At 46.2% G+C, this 16,539-nt stretch overlaps 1 long non-coding RNA gene across 1 annotated transcript in view; it reads right to left on the bottom strand.

Annotated features, from left to right (window-relative positions):
• Positions 1–5,350: 5,350 nt before the first annotated feature.
• LOC123584861 overlaps positions 5,351–16,539 on the bottom strand; it is a 59,440-nt gene continuing 48,251 nt past the window's right edge. The window contains exon 3 of the long non-coding RNA XR_006705710.1: positions 5,351–5,766. This is a non-coding gene — a long non-coding RNA (uncharacterized LOC123584861). The remainder of the gene's footprint in view (positions 5,767–16,539) is intronic.

The following is a 16,539-nucleotide window of genomic DNA, read 5'->3' as shown; positions in this document are numbered from 1 at the left end:
AGCACAGAGCCTGATGTGGGGCTCGAACCCACGAACTGTGAGATCATGAACTGAGCCGAAGCCGGACACTCAACCGACTGAGCCACCCAGATGCCCCAGGCTGCTTTGAATACTGCGCTCTGCTCGGTGTGTGGCTGAGGCTAGCTTTTGGGGGGGCGGGGAGAAGGAAGTACTCAGCTTCATCTCCTTCACCAACCGTTCTGGTCCTTACCACCAACACCTTCCTGGGAGCCATCCTATCTGTGTCTACACCACTTCTTCCAAAACAAGCAAGCAAACCCAAAAACTTTTATCATGAAAGTTTCTAAACTTATATAAAAAAAACCCTCATGAACCCTTTTGTCAGCTTTCAACAGCCATCAAGTTCTGTCATATTTTATTTCATATTTCATCTATTCTCCCTCCAAATTATTTTGGGGGGGCAGTGGGGGAGAGAACCATTTTAAAGCAAATTCCAGACGTTATGTCAATTTATTCCCAAACATCTCAGCATACACCTCAAAAAAGAACATTTTTTTTTACACAGCCACAATGCCATTCTCACACCTAATACAATTGCTAATTCCTTCCTATCATGTATTTCTCAGTCTATATTCAAGCTTTTCAAATTCCCTAAAAAATCATTTTTAGAGCTGAGTATATTTTAATTGGGAGTCAAACAACATAGCATTTGGTTATGTCTGTGAGTTCTCTTTCAACACCTTTTATTTTTTTTTTAATTTTTAATGTTTGTTTAATTTTAAGAGAATGAGAGAGACAGAGTGTGAGCTGGGGAAGGACAGAGAGAGAGGGAGACACAGAATCTGGAGCAGGCTCCAGGTTCCGAGCTGTCAGCACAGAGGCGGACGTGGGGCTCAAACTCACGAGCCATGAGATCATGACCTGAGCCGAAGTCAGAAGGTTAACCGACTGAGCCACCCAGCTGACCAAACAAACAAACCAGGTTAACTGTCCTGTACAATGCCTAACATTCTAGATTTGGCTGATTACTTCCTTGTGGTATCATTTACAGACCACTCATTTCAACCCTTTATACCTTGCCTTACACTGTCTCTGACCTAACTTGTATGTGAGTGTGTGTGTGTGTGTGTGTGTGTGTGTGTATCTGTGTGTTTGGTTTCAGTGTTATAAAGAGTTTTTCACATACCAGATCCTCAATAAATACTTGCTAAATAGCATTTATTAAGCACTACTGTCTGCAGAATTGTGGACTAGAGAGAGACATACAGAAAGAAAGAGACGGATTCCTAACCTTCATGTTTCCAGTGCTGTTAATTATACCGGATAGTGGTTCTCCAACTTGAACATGCATCGGAATCAACTGGATTCCAACTGGATTGGGGGGCTCCATTCCCAGAGTTCCCGATTCATTAGGTCTGGGATGGGCCCTGGGAATCTGTGTTTCTAACAAGCTCCCAGGTGATGCTGCCGGGCCAGGGACCAAACTTTGAGAACCGCTAATATCAGATGTGAGCCTCAGAAAGTCTTCCACAATCCCTGGTGCCCAGGCCTTTTATGCAGTTTTGATTCCCAAGGCTGCCCATTTCTGAGGCTCAGGGTGTGACCTGAGCGGTCTAAAACCTTCAGTGCTGAGGAGGTACTTTGAAGACATGTTTTGTGGTAGAGATGAGAGAGCCTGACTGCAGGGTAGAGGAGTGGCTTCCTCCCATGAAGGAAGGGGTCAGCGAGGTTCTGTGAGTCACAGGAAGTTGGAGAGGAGTGACAGGCAGCGGGGGCCTGCCCCCCGTAGCCTGGATCTTAAAAGCGTCAAGCCAGGGTCTCCGCATATAAAGTGTATGCCTGTAGCTTTGCTCGGTCTGGGGGTTCATAGCAGCCCCAGGACAGGATTGCCACAGGCAGGATGTGGCTGAAGTTTTTGCTATGGCTCTTGCTATAGTGTTGCATCCAGAAATGGAAGGAAATGTACCCTTTGGAAGGAGTGGGAAAAATGAGAAAATGGGAAATTCTTTCAAGAGCATCCTAGACTCAGAGTGACTAAATAAAAAACCTTATTATCTTGCTCAATACACTCAACTAGACTTTTCCCTATCCCAGGCTTATGTCTTTCCCTACAGATAGTAGCCAGCTATTTCTTAGTGTTTTCCTTATGATAATTCCTGTCACTTCAGCTTCCTATCCCCTACCTCATTCTTGGGGGGGACAGACTCCCTTATCTACCTCTTCAGTGTAGACGTTCACCCTGTTCTAGACTTGGCCCGCATTCCTTCTCACTATATATACCCTCCCAGAGAAACACTAGCCGCTTCTTTTTTTTAAATTTTTTATGTTTATTTAGTTTTGAGAGAGAGAGAGGGAAAAAGCATGAGCAGGGGAGGGTCAGAGAGAGAGGGAGACACAGAATCCGAAGCAGGCTCCAGGCTCTGAGCTGTCAGCACAGAGCCCAACGCGGGGCTCGAGCCCATGGACTGCGAGATCATGACCTGAGCCAAAGTCGGATGTTTGACTGAGCCACCCAGGCGCCCCACTAGGTACTTCTTTAGCTTCAACTTTCCACCCATATGTGCATGGCTGCCCCCAAAATATCTGCAGCCCAGACCACTCTCTTGAGCTCCAGACCATAACTCCAGCTTCCTGCTAGATGCCTCCATAGGTAGCATGCTCAATATATCTAACCTATTTTCCCCATCTCAACATTTATCCCTTCCTCTGGCCTTGGACCCCATCATCCAAGATGGGGTTACCATTTTCTGAGTTGTGCAAGCTTGAAATTGGGGAGTTCTCTTCAATTCTTCTCTTTTCCTCACCCTCCCTCTATCTAATTGTTCATCAAGCCCCATATTTTCACCGCTGAAATATCTTTATAATTCATATCCTCCTTGCAACCCCCCCTGCCTTTGACTTAGTTTCGATCCTCACTATCACTTCACTGAATCATTGCTAACGAGGCACTACATGTTTACTATGTGCCAGGAACAGTGCTCAAACATTTCAATACCTTCTCTAAGTACAAGCTAATACCTTCAATACCTTCTCTAAGTACAAGCTAATTCCATCTCTGTTTCACAGACAAGAAAATCAAAGGCTTAAAGATATTAAGAAACTTGTCCAAGGTCCCCTGCTCGCTGGAACATGCCCTGTACCATGTTGGGTACATATTAGAATCAACTGGGGAGGGCGCCTGGGAAGCTCAGTCAGTTGGGTGGCTGACTTCAGCTCAGGTCATGATCTCACATGTCGTGGGTTCAAGTCCCGTATTGGGCTCTGTGCTGACAGCTCAGAGCCTAGAGCCTGCTTCAGATTCTGTGTCTCACTCTCTCTCAGTAACCACCGCCCCCCCCACCAACTTGTGCTCTTTCTCTCTCAAAAATAGATAAATATTAAAAAAAAAACAAAACAGAATCAACTGGGGAGATCTTAAAGCCGACCATGTATCCCATCTGTGCCCCAGACCAATTGAATCAAAACACTATCTGTTTCTATAGCTTCAACTTTCTACCCAGATGTTCATGGCTCTCCCCAGAAGATCTCCAGCTCAGGCCTGTTTCTTGAGCTCCAGGCTCTTTCCTCAGGTGATACTCCTGGGCAGTCAGAGTTGAGAACCACTGTCTTTACTGTCCCTATGCATAGCTATGTTCTCTGCTCCCCATCCTGCCCCACTCAAACCTTCCTCCAGAATGCTGTCTCCTGTCCTTTTAAGCCACCACCATGATCGCACTACTCCAGCAGCCCCCCGTGATGATACAAGGAAGCAAATACTTCTCAACAGAGCATCCATGCCTCCATGGTCTGAATTCTCTCTCATCTGCCAGCTCCCTTCCCTTACTCTCTACCTGCAGCCATGCCACACACTTGAGATTTCTGGTACTTTGCACATGCTATTTACTCAGCCCGAAGTGGCCTTTCCTGCTTTTCTCTTCCCCAGCTTAACTCTCTAGCAAATAGCTTCTCTTTTTCCTTTCTTTTTTTTTTTTTTTTTTTTTTTGGAGACAGTTAAAATGTCACCTCGACAACCTCCTTGGGTAGTATTAATGGCTTACTCCTTGTTCTCTTTGTAGTTTGCCTCATGACTCTGAGCTGCAATGATTTCTTTACACCCTGTCTCCTTCAAAAGACTTTGACTCTCAAGAAGATCTGTGTCTTGTTCGTAATTTTGCCCCCATGATCTAGCCCCTGTGAGGAACTCAGTAAACGTTGAATGAATGAAAGAATGAATGAATGAACTTCAAGACTTTTGCCAGCTTTTGCTGACTTCTGTTGCTGGACTGTAGGGTCAAGAGCAGAGTCCTTGAGTCAGATGAGTCCAAATCCAGGTTCTGCCCCCTTACCAGCTGTGTGGCCACTCCCCAGATGCTAACTTTATTTACTCTGTCTATGATTTAGTCTCCTTGTCTGTGAAATGGGGATATTGATGGTGCCCACAACTTAGAATGGTTATGAGGGTTAAATGAGATTAGTCCATAGCACTCAGTAATGTCCATTATCATTATGTGCTTAGAAAACAGCTTTCTAGGGGCGCCTGGGTGGCGCAGTCGGTTAAGCGTCCGACTTCAGCCAGGTCACGATCTCGCGGTCCGTGAGTTCGAGCCCCGCGTCGGGCTCTGTGCTGATAGCTCAGAGCCTGGAGCCTGTTTCCGCTTCTGTGTCTCCCTCTCTCTCTGCCCCTCCCCCGTTCATGCTCTGTCTCTCTCTGTCCCAAAAATAAATAAACGTTGAAAAAAAAATTAAAAAAAAAAAAAAAAAAAAAAAAGAAAACAGCTTTCTAGTATATTGTGACCAGTTATGAAAAAAATCACATCTATATGTGTGCATGTGTGTATGTAAATGTACATGTGTGTGTGTGTACATATACATAGAGAGAATACATATAGATATCTTCATCTATATCTATATATAAAGAGAGACATGGAAGAATGTTCATGAAGGTGATACTGAGTGGGTTTTTTTCACTTATATTTTTATTTATTGTTAGACTGTCTTACAATAAATATTGATTTCTGTATACACTTAGCCACTTCAACTCCCCAAATACAGCCACACACACACACATACATACAAACACTCTAACCTATAATAGGCGTATACAAACCCCACAAATGCACACATAAAACATACAAACACACATACTCCCTCAGGGGGCAGAAACTCTGAGTCCAGATGTGACCCAGCCTTGGGGACATTGAGAACGTGCCGGTGCAGAGAACATGTGGACCTCGGGCCATCTGTGGCTCTCCGCCAGGAGGGAGGGGCAGGCACGCTGCCAGCTCTGGAGCCAGGAAGTGACATTCCTATTCATCCAAGCCTTCAAGTAAACACCCAACCTGGGTGTCTGGAGACAGACCGCCCCCCCCCCCGGGCCCCCGCCTCCCTGACCATGAAACGTGGGCCCTTGTAGGCACGGGCTGGCTGCACAAGCCTGTTTCTCAGGGTGGAGGAGTGGGGTCAGGAGTAGAGGCCTCCAGCCCACAGCACAGCACACAAAGGACAGTTGGGAAGTTTCTAGAATAGAAAGGAACTAACTAACCGCCGTCAGAAAAATGATTTATTTTTATTCTTGAAAGTTTAGGAAAGGCAAGCAGAACGGGATGGAAGGAGCTCCATTCTACACTTTAATTGGAAGTTCTTTATTTTTCCCCTGGAAGAGAAAACTTGTGATGACTTTTGAACCGGCTTCGATGCTTAGGCCTCAAGCTTGCTGGAGTTTACAATAGCAAATGTATGATCATAATCAGCCTGCCGCACGTTGGCATGTATTGTGACCGAGAATAAGCGGGTGCCACATGGCCTCCAGAAATCAAACTTGCTTTCCTGTTGAAGGGAGCAAACGATGCCGAGTATTAGGACAGAAATGAGGGGAATTTCTGGACCTGTGAGCCATCCCTGACCTTTGGAGAAGGACCTGGAGAGAGAAGCAGCAAGTAGAACAGAGCCTTGTCCAGAGTTGGAGACTCACACGGGTGGGCCCAGCTGCCAGGCCCCAGGCCTCCATTAAGTTTAGAGTCAGCATGGGGAGGTCACAGGGTCAAGGAGCTCCTGTGGAAAAGAAGAGGGAATCCCTAATTCCCTCAAGAGACATGATCTCTACCCTCCGAAGTTTACATTGTAATTGGGGAAATGAGATGGGCACTCATGAAATAATTAGAAAAAAAGTCTCCTTATATCGCCTTCACCCCTCTATCTTGGGCAGTGGAGACCCTACGTACTAAAGAAGTTTACGGAAATATATAGCTGACCAGGGCCACCAGGTACAGCCACAGAGGTCCTACCATGTACAATCTACATAGCCAGATCTCCTTCAACACTTGCATAACACTAATGATCCGAATCATCACCCAAAAGAGGAAGGGGCATAACATTAATATCCAAAATTTTACTAACTTGCAGCTCTGGTGAATGAGGACCCCAGCGCCTCCTTCCACTGCCCCCAAGTTTCCCATTCTTTTGTTCATTCGCTCTCTCCTCCCTTCCTGCCTTCTTTCCTTCCTTTTTTCCTTTCCTTCTTTCCTTCATTCCCTCCCTCTCTCCCTTTCAGGTTTAGCATTTTAAAGTGCACAGTTTTGGGGGTAGCTGGGTGGCTCAGTCAGTTAAGCAACTGGCTCTTGATCTCGGCTCAGGTCATGATCTCGCGGTTCATGGGTTTGAGCTCCTGGAGCTTGGGATTTTCTCTCTCCCTCTTTCTCTGCTCCTTTCCTGAGTGTGCTCTTTCTTTCTCTCTGAAAATAAATAAACTTAGGGGCGCCTGGGTGGCGCAGTCGGTTAAGCGTCCGACTTCAGCCAGGTCACGATCTCGCGGTCCGTGAGTTCGAGCCCCGCGTCGGGCTCTGGGCTGATGGCTCAGAGCCTGGAGCCTGTTTCCGATTCTGTGTCTCCCTCTCTCTCTGCCCCTCCCCCGTTCATGCTCTGTCTCTCTCTGTCCCAAAAATAAATAAACGTTGAAAAAAAAATTAAAAAAATAAATAAATAAACTTAAAAAAAGCGTACAGTTTAGTGGATTTTGGTATATTCACAAGGTTTTGCAAACATCATCACTCATTCCAGAACCTTGTCATCACTGAAAAAGAAACCCTATCCATTAAGCAGTCACTCTTGTTCCCCTCTTGCTCCAGCCCCTGGCAACCACTAATCTACTTTCGGTCTGAATGGACTTGCCTGTTCTGGACATTTCCTGTAAATGGAATCATACGCTATGTAGGCTTTTGCATCCGGCTTCTTTCATTTAGCGTGTTTACAGAGCCCATCCATGTTATTGCATGTATCAATCCTTCATTACTTTTCTCAGGTTTTTCTGGGCACCCAAGATGGTGATTCCCATGTGCTCAGGCACAAGTCTGCTCATGGACGTCTGCTCCCCAGAAGCCACTTGGGAGAAGTGCCTCACAGCTGCTGCCTCTGCCCAGTTTGCAGATGCTGTTCTCCCATCTCGGTTTCGTCATCTAGTATTCTTCAAAGTGGAAAACCCTAAGGTGTCAAATGATATTCAGTTCCTATCAGGTCCTTCCCCCTACATACACCAGAGCTATGTCCTGTGCAGACTTGGGGACAGGGCCTCCCTCCCTGCCTGAGCGCTGCCCCTGCTCCCCCAGGCCTTTCAGAAGATCCCACCTTCAGCTTGTAATGACAGGCTTCTCTGGTGCCTGAGGGAGGGCCTGGACTTCCTCTCCTTCCTCTCTCTCATTCACTCTGATACTCCAGACCAAGGTAGGAAGGAGCCCAAGACAAAACAAACACACCCTAAAACAACGATTGATGTGAGAGTGATTTTTAAGGCTGTGTTTCCACGAAAAACCAGTAGGGGTGTGGGAAAGCAGCGGGGGGAGTACGTGGAAGCCCAGAAGGAACTGATATCAAGTGAAGTCCCACGGAGAGTAACCTGAGCCCAGTCTCCCCAGGGACCAACAGTGCACGTCAGCCCTTGGAGTCAGATGTTTGTACTCTGCACCTGTCAGTCATTGGCTGAGGGCTCCTCCTTTGGTGTGTTCAGTCCAGACCCTTTAGCTTGCAGGGTCCCCTGGCAAAGGACATCCTGACAGGCTGAGGACAGCCCTTTGACATAGAGATGCAGGTGTTGGCCGTGGAGAAGTGAAAGCAGACGGGCTCAGCTACATTCACTCTTTTTTTATGTTTTATTTTATTTTACGTTTACTTGAGAGAAAGAGAGAGACAGAGAATCCCAAGCAGGCTCCACTCTCAGTGTGGAGCCCAACATGGGACTCAATCGCACAAACTGTGAGATCATGACCTGAGCTGAAATCGAGTCAGATGCTCAACAGACTGAGCCACCCAGGCGCCCTAAATGGCTTTTTTTTTAAACGTTTTATTTATTTTTGGGAAAGACAGAGAATGTGAGTGGGGGAGGGGCCACAGAGAGAGGGAGACAGAGGATTCTAAGTAGGCCCCATGCTGACAGCAGTGAGCATGAATCGGGTGCTCGAACTCACAAACCGTGAGATCATGACCTGAGCAGAAATCAGGAGTTGGATGCTTAATCAACTGAGCCACCCAGGCGCCCCTGGCTTTGGCTTTTTAAAAGGAATCTTGGGCAACTGAGGAGAAGAGTTTCAGAGTGAGGCTGAGAAGGTTCCCCTGAATTCTCATTGAGTTCTGAGTCTCAGTGGGAAGTCACAATGACCCCAGACCTAGTCTGTGCCTGGTTAGCCCCGCCACCAGGAGCCTGAGCAGACCTTTCAGGCTACAGCACGACTACTCAGTAAAGGTCCACTGGGGGCCCCAGAAGAATTAAGAGGAAAGGAGACAACGCAAAGAGGGGATATAAGAAAGGGCGAGGGGAAAATGGAGGAGAGTAGACAGGAGAAGATGGGGGGCGTAGGTAACACATAAAGAAGTCAGGGGTAAAGGACAGAGAGGAGACAGAGGCAGCCATGCTGGAGGGTGACAGGCACCACTGGCAGCTTCTCCTATGATGTTTGCAACCTAGGCTTCTGGACACTGGATCTATGATGGAAGCCACATTCACCACATCCTTGTCAGAGCCCTGCTCTCAACCCTCCAGCTACCTTCCCAAATTATATGAGGGGGAAAAAGTCCAGGAGGGTCTCCATGGCAGTCTGACCTTGACCCCCACAGACCTCCCACAGACTTTGGGCTGAAGGTGGCCAGGAGAACCAGGAAGCAGAAGTCCTGATCCGGCCGGCAAACAGAGGGCCCTCAGTGAGTGTGCCAGCCTGTAAATTGTCCTTTTGTTTCGCGGGCTTTACTGAACACGGTTTTATTTCATGTGACTGTGCTATTTCAGGAGGAGTAAATATTGCCGGCGGTCTGTTTAAAAAGGCCAATGACCTGAAATGGTTTTTTTTTTTTTTCCCTTTTCTTTTCCATTTGAATTATCTCCAAAAGACAGGTCTGCCCAAGCATCGTGCCATTTTAATTCATGGGCTTTTACTTCTAACTTTCCCTTTCTGTCTTGTGTTTTGTTGAGCCAGAAAACAAAGGGAGAAAAGAGAAGGGGATAAAGGTACAGGCGCTGACCTAGGCCCGAGCAAAGAGGGGTAGATGTCCAGGGTGCAACCTGGAAGAGGGCAGGGAGCCATAGGCTCTCTGCTGCCTTAGCTGCTTCCGGAACTTGTGTTTGACCTATAATTATAGCCTCTTTCCTCTGATTTCCTCTGTGAAAATAGCAACATTCAGACTAAGCACAGAATAGAAAAAAGCCCTACATAAAGGATCAGGGATTTATAAATACAGTTAAAATTACAGGATTGTTACCCCCATAGTTCAGTTGTCTAAGAGTGGGTTGGGAAAGGGGGAGCACAGCTCTTGAAACTTGTCTCATGCCCTAAAATACCCAGGTGTGCCTCTTTAGGGGCCCTGTCAAAAATAGATTTGCTACAGGTTTTTTGCTTTTTTTTTCACTAGGTGTCAATCATTGTAAGAATGGATGTCCCCGGCCAGGCACCTCCCACTCAGGAGTTCTATTTTGACTTCTTAAGGATTCTCACTCATCATCACCTGATTGTTCAGGTTCTTCTCAACTCATTATCTCTAAGGAGGTGGAACAGGATATCCTTGTCTCAGCAAATACCTCCTAGTTTTCTGCACTTTTCCCCCTAGACAAACAAACACCATGTTCATGTTCGAATTGTCATGTTCTTATGTGACTCAGCACCCTGCCCACAGCTTACCCACACTGGCCCTCCCATTGGGATCTCTTAACTTGGAACAAGTGAGAGATCACCAGGAAAGTTCATCTCTGGTGACAGAGACTGTCAGATGGAAATATGGCCATGGAAAGTGGAGTAGCCTGTTGCCGTGAAAGAGGGTGAAGCAACCGTGAATGAGAAACAGAGGCCACAGGCAAAGACAAAGGCCTGCCTGGTCCTGAAGTCTTTGGTTCTCATGGTTTCTGAGGCCTAGCTCCATGTATTGCTGATCTTTGCATAGCTTAGATACTCAACCTTTCCTTGAATTCCACGAGCTGATACATTCCCTCTTTCCCCTAAACTAGTTCAAGCGGGTTTTTTTGATTGTGGGCAACCAAAAGCCTTGACTAATAAGATAGTGCCAATGCTGAGAATTCTCTAGGGAAGTTGACGAAGCAATATTACCAGTGCAGCTTCTCAAAACTAGTTTCACAAAGGGCTAAGAACAATGTTTATAGGATGCTGACTTTGAATTACTGTCACTGCTCTACTTTCCAGAAAGATGAGCCTTGGGAAGAAGAGTGAAAATATTCCAGGCAGCATGCATGACCCAGCTACCAAAGAAGAGTAAGGAATCTGGGGACAAGACTTGTGGCCAGGCCTCTGCCTTCATGTGGAATCACACATGAGCTTTCCAGATAGGAGATTTCCAGAAGAGAGCACCAGAATTATCTTCCTATCACTCACTACAATGTCTTAACTCTCACTATGGGATCTACAGTACGTTAACCCAATGTCCCACATCTGCCTCTTAGTAGAGCCAAAGAATAGGGACTGATCTTGGTCAGTGTTAATAGCTAACTCTGTGCTCAGAGTTGTCACCTGCACACTAAATGACTACAGTCCCCTCTCTGTGTCTAGAGGGTAAATATAATGGTCTGACATGATGGTGTAGAATATGCCCTAGTCTGGGCATCTGAGGACCTGGATTCCAGCTGAGTTTTTGCCGTCAGGCACTTAGAAGACCAGCTAAGCCTATGGGTCCAGTTTATTCATTGGCTAAATAGGGGGTCGGGCTAGATAATCTCTTAACTCCCTTCTTGCTCTCATGAACCATTACTCAAAGGTAAGTTCCTGGCCTAGAATCATTCTCCACAATGCATACTCTTTGCTTTCCACCAAAACCAGGAGGGACAAAAAGGAAAGAGAACAAGAAATTCAGACATGTTTTCTCATGTTTAAGGTGAGATGAATCTTTTTACAAATTAAGGTTATTTAACATTTGATTTGATTTTTGATATACGTTTATTACACAAGAAATACATGTTTACTATAGAAAATTTAGATATAAATAAGTAAACAGGAAAGAGTTTCATCTGTAATCCTTCCTATCAAAGATAGCGTAGATATTTTGTGTGTATAAATGAATTTTTTTTTTCTGCACACAAATACACATTTTTTAAAGTGAAAATGGGATCAGAGTATCCATTTTCCTTTTCAAGTTGACCTCGACATACTGAAAACATCTTTCTATGTTAATAAATATACTTATATAGCAGTGATTTTAATAGCTGTACGGTAATCTGTTGTTTGGGCGTACCTTAATTTATTCAACCAATCCCCTATACTTTGTGCATATATATACATACATACTTTCTGTGTGTGTGTGTGTGTGTGTCTGTGTGTGTATTTTTTAAGACTTCTGTGTTAGCAGACAGTACAATTCAACATGATAAAGGATGCAGAGCCTCCACACCCTTCCCTGCGGGTTCCTGTGTTAGTCAAGCTCTTTTGCGCTGCAGGGAACCATTTGATTTCTCTGTACCACATGACCTCCTGCCACCCTGGTCACAACTGACTGGACTGGCATTCTCTCCTCCGCAAAGGCAGCCATCTGGAGGCTGGCCAAAAGCCTATGAGGGGCCTGGCAGGAGTCCTGTGCCCTGAGAGGGATTCCTTTCCTGGGTGGTGCTGAACAAAGCGAGCAGATTCTCCCTCTGGGTATCGAATGCGAGACCTATGAGCAACCTCCGTGGGGGGAGAGAGGGGCAGGCACGGGGATGAATCTGTGGGTAAACCTCATGCACTGAAATAACCAGTGAGTTATGTGATTCCTGGGGTTCACCCTCCCTGGCTCCAGGTAGCTTAACAAGGAGGGTGAGGCCGTGGTGTCTGGAGCCCGAGAGCCTGGGTTTGGATCCTGGCTCTGTACTTCTTACGTGTGTAATCTCAGGCTAGTCCCTTAGCCTCCCTGTTCCTGAGTTTCCCCGTGCGGAAAATAAGGACAATAAGGCCTACTACAAAAGTCTGCTGTGAAAACGAAATGAATTAATATACGTAAAAGGCTTTAGAAGAGTGCCGAGTACACAGGAGGTGTATTTGTATCCTGCCTCTGCCGGTACTGTCTGCTCTACCTAGAATCTTGGGAATTTTAGGACTCTTACAGGTCACTCTTATCTTCAAGGACATACTGATGACTTCAAATATCCTGCTTTTATTAGTTTACTCTCAAAACAATTTTTTTTAATATTTTTTGAGAGAGAGAGAGAGAGAGGGAGACAGAGCACGAGCAGGGGAGGGACAGAGAGAAAGGGAGACACAGAATTCAAAGCAGGTTCCAGGCTCTGAGCTGGCAGCGCAGAGCCCGACGTGGCGCTCAAACTCATGGACTGTGAGATCATGACCTGAGCCAAAGTCGGACGCTTAACTGACTGAGCCACCCAGGCGCCCCTGGTTTGCTCTTGAAGTACTTCTGTTCTTTCCACCAGATTCCTCACTTCCTTAAGGGCTTGGGTTACACCTTAGTTTCCACTGTGCCCTCCACAGTGCCTTGTGCAGAGTAAGTGCCCAATACATGATTGATTCTGCCATTTGGTGAGAGAGTATTTTCCATGCAGCCCCAGCACAGCCAGCTTGGACCAGCGTAGTGGTCAGCTGGGCCAGCAGCCCGGCTCCCCCTCCCCCACGGCAGCCTCCCCCAAGCCAGTCTCCTTGGATGGCAGGGCACCAGCAGCCCCGCTGGCAAGAGGAAGCCTAGCGCTCCGTGCAGAGCCGAATTCTTGAGACTGGAAGTCATAGCCTACTTCACGTTGCAGACTTAGAAAAACATCCCTGCCAAAGTGAACCCAGAGCCTCCTTGACATGTGCCAGAGCTGACAACCTACAGGGCTACAGGGGCGCCTGGGTGCCTCAGTCGGTTAAGCATCCAACTCTTGGTTTCGGCTCGGGTCACGATCTCATGGTTTCTGGGTTCAAGCCCTGCATCGGGCTCCACACTGTTATCGCAGCGCCTGCTTGGGATTCTCTCTCTCCCCCTCTCTTCCCCTTCCCCACTAATTTTCTCTCTCTCTCTCTGAAAATAAATGAATAAACTTTATATATATATGTACTATATATATAAACTATATATACTATATACTATATATACTATAAACTGTACATACTATAAACTATACTGTATACTATATGCTATAGTATATACTATAGTATATACTATATACTGTGTCCAGTTTATTCATTGGCTAAATATAATACCATATACTATATATACTATAAACTACATATACTATATAAACTATATGTGTGTGTATATATATATATATATATATATATATATATATATCCCTATAGGGTTACAATCTGTTTTGGGGACTCCTCTCTTCAGGGAAGCAGCAAACCTGCGTGCTTCCTGGGAGGGCCCCCAGGTCACACACTCTAGTTTCCCTCTTGGGGGTGTCCCTGAGGCTAGAGCCCTGGACAAAGAATAGAATGAAGGCAGTGAAGGTTGCTGGTCCTTCTCAGGGCTTTGGTCTCCTCTGGACCCATGTGCTCACCTACCTGGACCACCAAACGTGGGCCTTCAACGTCTGACTGCTGAACAGCCCTTGGAGCCCCAGTTTCCTATTAGCTGGAGAGAGGCTCAGCTGAGCAGGACAACTAGAAAGGGAGGCACTCCAGAGGACAGACAGCAAGTTCAGTACCAAAGGTATCAGGGCTTACCGAGCATTATGCTGCATGTGTCGTGTCGTGTTAATAATAATAGTAACAGCTGACACATACAATTGCCACCTGCCAATGACTATTCCAAGCATCTTCTACTTCTTAGCTCACTTAATCACTACCCCAAGTCATTGGAGTAGATGGTATTATTATCTCCATTTTACAGATGAGGAAACTGAGGCACAGAGAAGTCAAGTAACTTGCTTGAGTTCCCACAGCTACTCGGCGGCACACCCAGACGTGTACCTAAGCCCTACACAAAAGCTTTTTGATTAATGTTTAAGTATGATCACGTATGCATGCACACATTTCATTCTCATGGGAACTCTGTAATGGCTAATAGGCTAATATGGACCCATTTCATGGAGGGGAAAATCGAAGCCCAGAGAGGTGAAACATGTTCGGGTCACATAAGTAACCTGTGGTGGATTTCACACCAGGCTCGTCTGGCTCTGTGACACCTCGACACAGAGAAGACCACGTAAAAGGACAGGAGAATGCTTAGTGGCCTTGGGAAAGGAGGCCATCGAAGACCACAAAGAATTAGGGATGTACAAATCAGGTCTGCTGGAAATAGCAGCAGGCACAGCAAGGAGCCAGACCTGACTACCTGGTTCTTTGCTGGTTTCAAGCCATACCAGCTAGCTAGATGGGTGAGCTGATTAAAGTCCCACGGTGGCATGCCTTTTAGAAAGGTGAACCCAGCAGAGCCGAAAACCAGCTCTAAATGCAGCCAAATCTCCAAACGGAAAAATCTCAAAGCTTTTCTCGCACTCTATACTCACTTTCTAAGCCATCTAATTTTTTTTTCTTTTTTCTTCTCCCTGCTGAGTTTGTTCGCTCCCCCCCCCCCCCACCCCTTCAAACTATCTCTGGCTCAAGAAAGTTGAGATTCTAGAACTCCAGAACTGGAGAGAAACTTAGCAATGATATAAAGCACCTTGTCAAGGCTGCTTAGAGCAAACTACTGCTTCTCATTGTGTGTTTAAACTGTTTCTCCCTGAGGAAGATTTGCCCCTTGTTAATGAGACTGAGAAACTGGCTGGTGGCAGAACTATTTCAGGCTCTTGCCTGGTATCATACAAAGGAGGCTGATGGGTGGCTCAGACTGTTAAGCGGCTCGGGTCATGATCTCACACTCCGTGAGTTCGAGCCCCACGTCGGGCTCTGTGCTGACAACTCGGAGCCTGGAGCCTGCTTCGGATTCTGTGTCTCCCTCTCTCTCTCTGCCCCTCCCCTGCTCATGCTCTCTCTCTCTCTGTGTCTCAAAAATAAATAAACACATTTAAAAAAAGAAGAGTACAGTTAAACAAAATAAATAAAATTAAACAAAGAAATTCACAAATGCGTAATGATAATACCATAAGACTGTGTTAACAGATACTTGTAAGCGGTTTTAGGCAAGCACTCAAACCAGAAACTATCAGTGCCTGCAGGCATCCAGAGACCTCACCAAGGAAGAGACCCAGGAGAAGAACTGAGGTCTAGAGAAATTGCAGGCCTGAAGGCAGCAGGGTTTCTCAGCTGAAGTTAGGTAGCCCTGGTTTGGCAATCCACCTTTGCCCTTTCTGGCTGCGGGACCACAACCAGTGACACACCTTGGCATTCCCAGACCTTCTTTTCATTGTGCAACTGTCTGATTGGGTGGTTCCCTGCACTGAAGAGGAAATGAATGGTGACTAGAACATTGAATCCATAAAATGAATGACTATAAAATTGAGTTACACTTTACAGATACTTTTTTTTAAATGTTTATTTATTATTGAGAGACAGAGAGACACAGAGCATGAGCAGGGAGGGGCAGAGAAGGGGGAGACACAGGATCCGAGGCAGGCTCCAGGCTCCAAGTTGTCAGCACAGAGCCCAACACGGGGCTCGAACTCACCAACTGCGAGATCATGATCTGAGCCGGTCAGACGCTTCACCGATTGAGCCACCCAGGCACCCCATTTTACAGATACTTTTTAAACATTTTTTTTAAGTTTATTTAGTTTTTTTTTTTTTTTTTTTTTTTTTTGAGAGAGAGAGAGAGAGAGTATGAGCAGGGGAGGGGCAGAGAATCCCAAGCAGGCTCTGCACTGCCAGCATGGAGCTCAACGTGAGGCATGAACCCACAAACCATGAGATCATGACCCAAGCAGAAACCAAGACTTGGACGTTTACCAAATGAGCCACCCAGGCTCCCCTATACTTTGCTGATTCTTATCATCGTCACCACCATTATCTGCACCAAGCAGTAACTGATTACCCAGCCAGCTCCTTTTAGAGAGTGAGGAGGTTTTTCTAACGCGGTGGAGGCTTATATTGAGCTCAGCATCTCTGGTACCATCCACGGTGGGGCTAAGTTCCCAGCTACAGCTTTGCTGAGGCCCTGGGCTCCCAGTGGGGAGACTGGACTATGGCACCAACGGGCACATCAGGACAGTGGTGATTTTTTAAAAAATTTTTTTATGTTTAATTTATTTTTGAGAGAGAGCATGAGTGG

Source organism: Leopardus geoffroyi, chromosome C3 (genome assembly GCF_018350155.1).
Source record: "Leopardus geoffroyi isolate Oge1 chromosome C3, O.geoffroyi_Oge1_pat1.0, whole genome shotgun sequence".
NCBI lineage: Eukaryota > Metazoa > Chordata > Mammalia > Carnivora > Felidae > Leopardus > Leopardus geoffroyi.
This window is presented reverse-complemented; position numbering and strand designations above follow the sequence as displayed.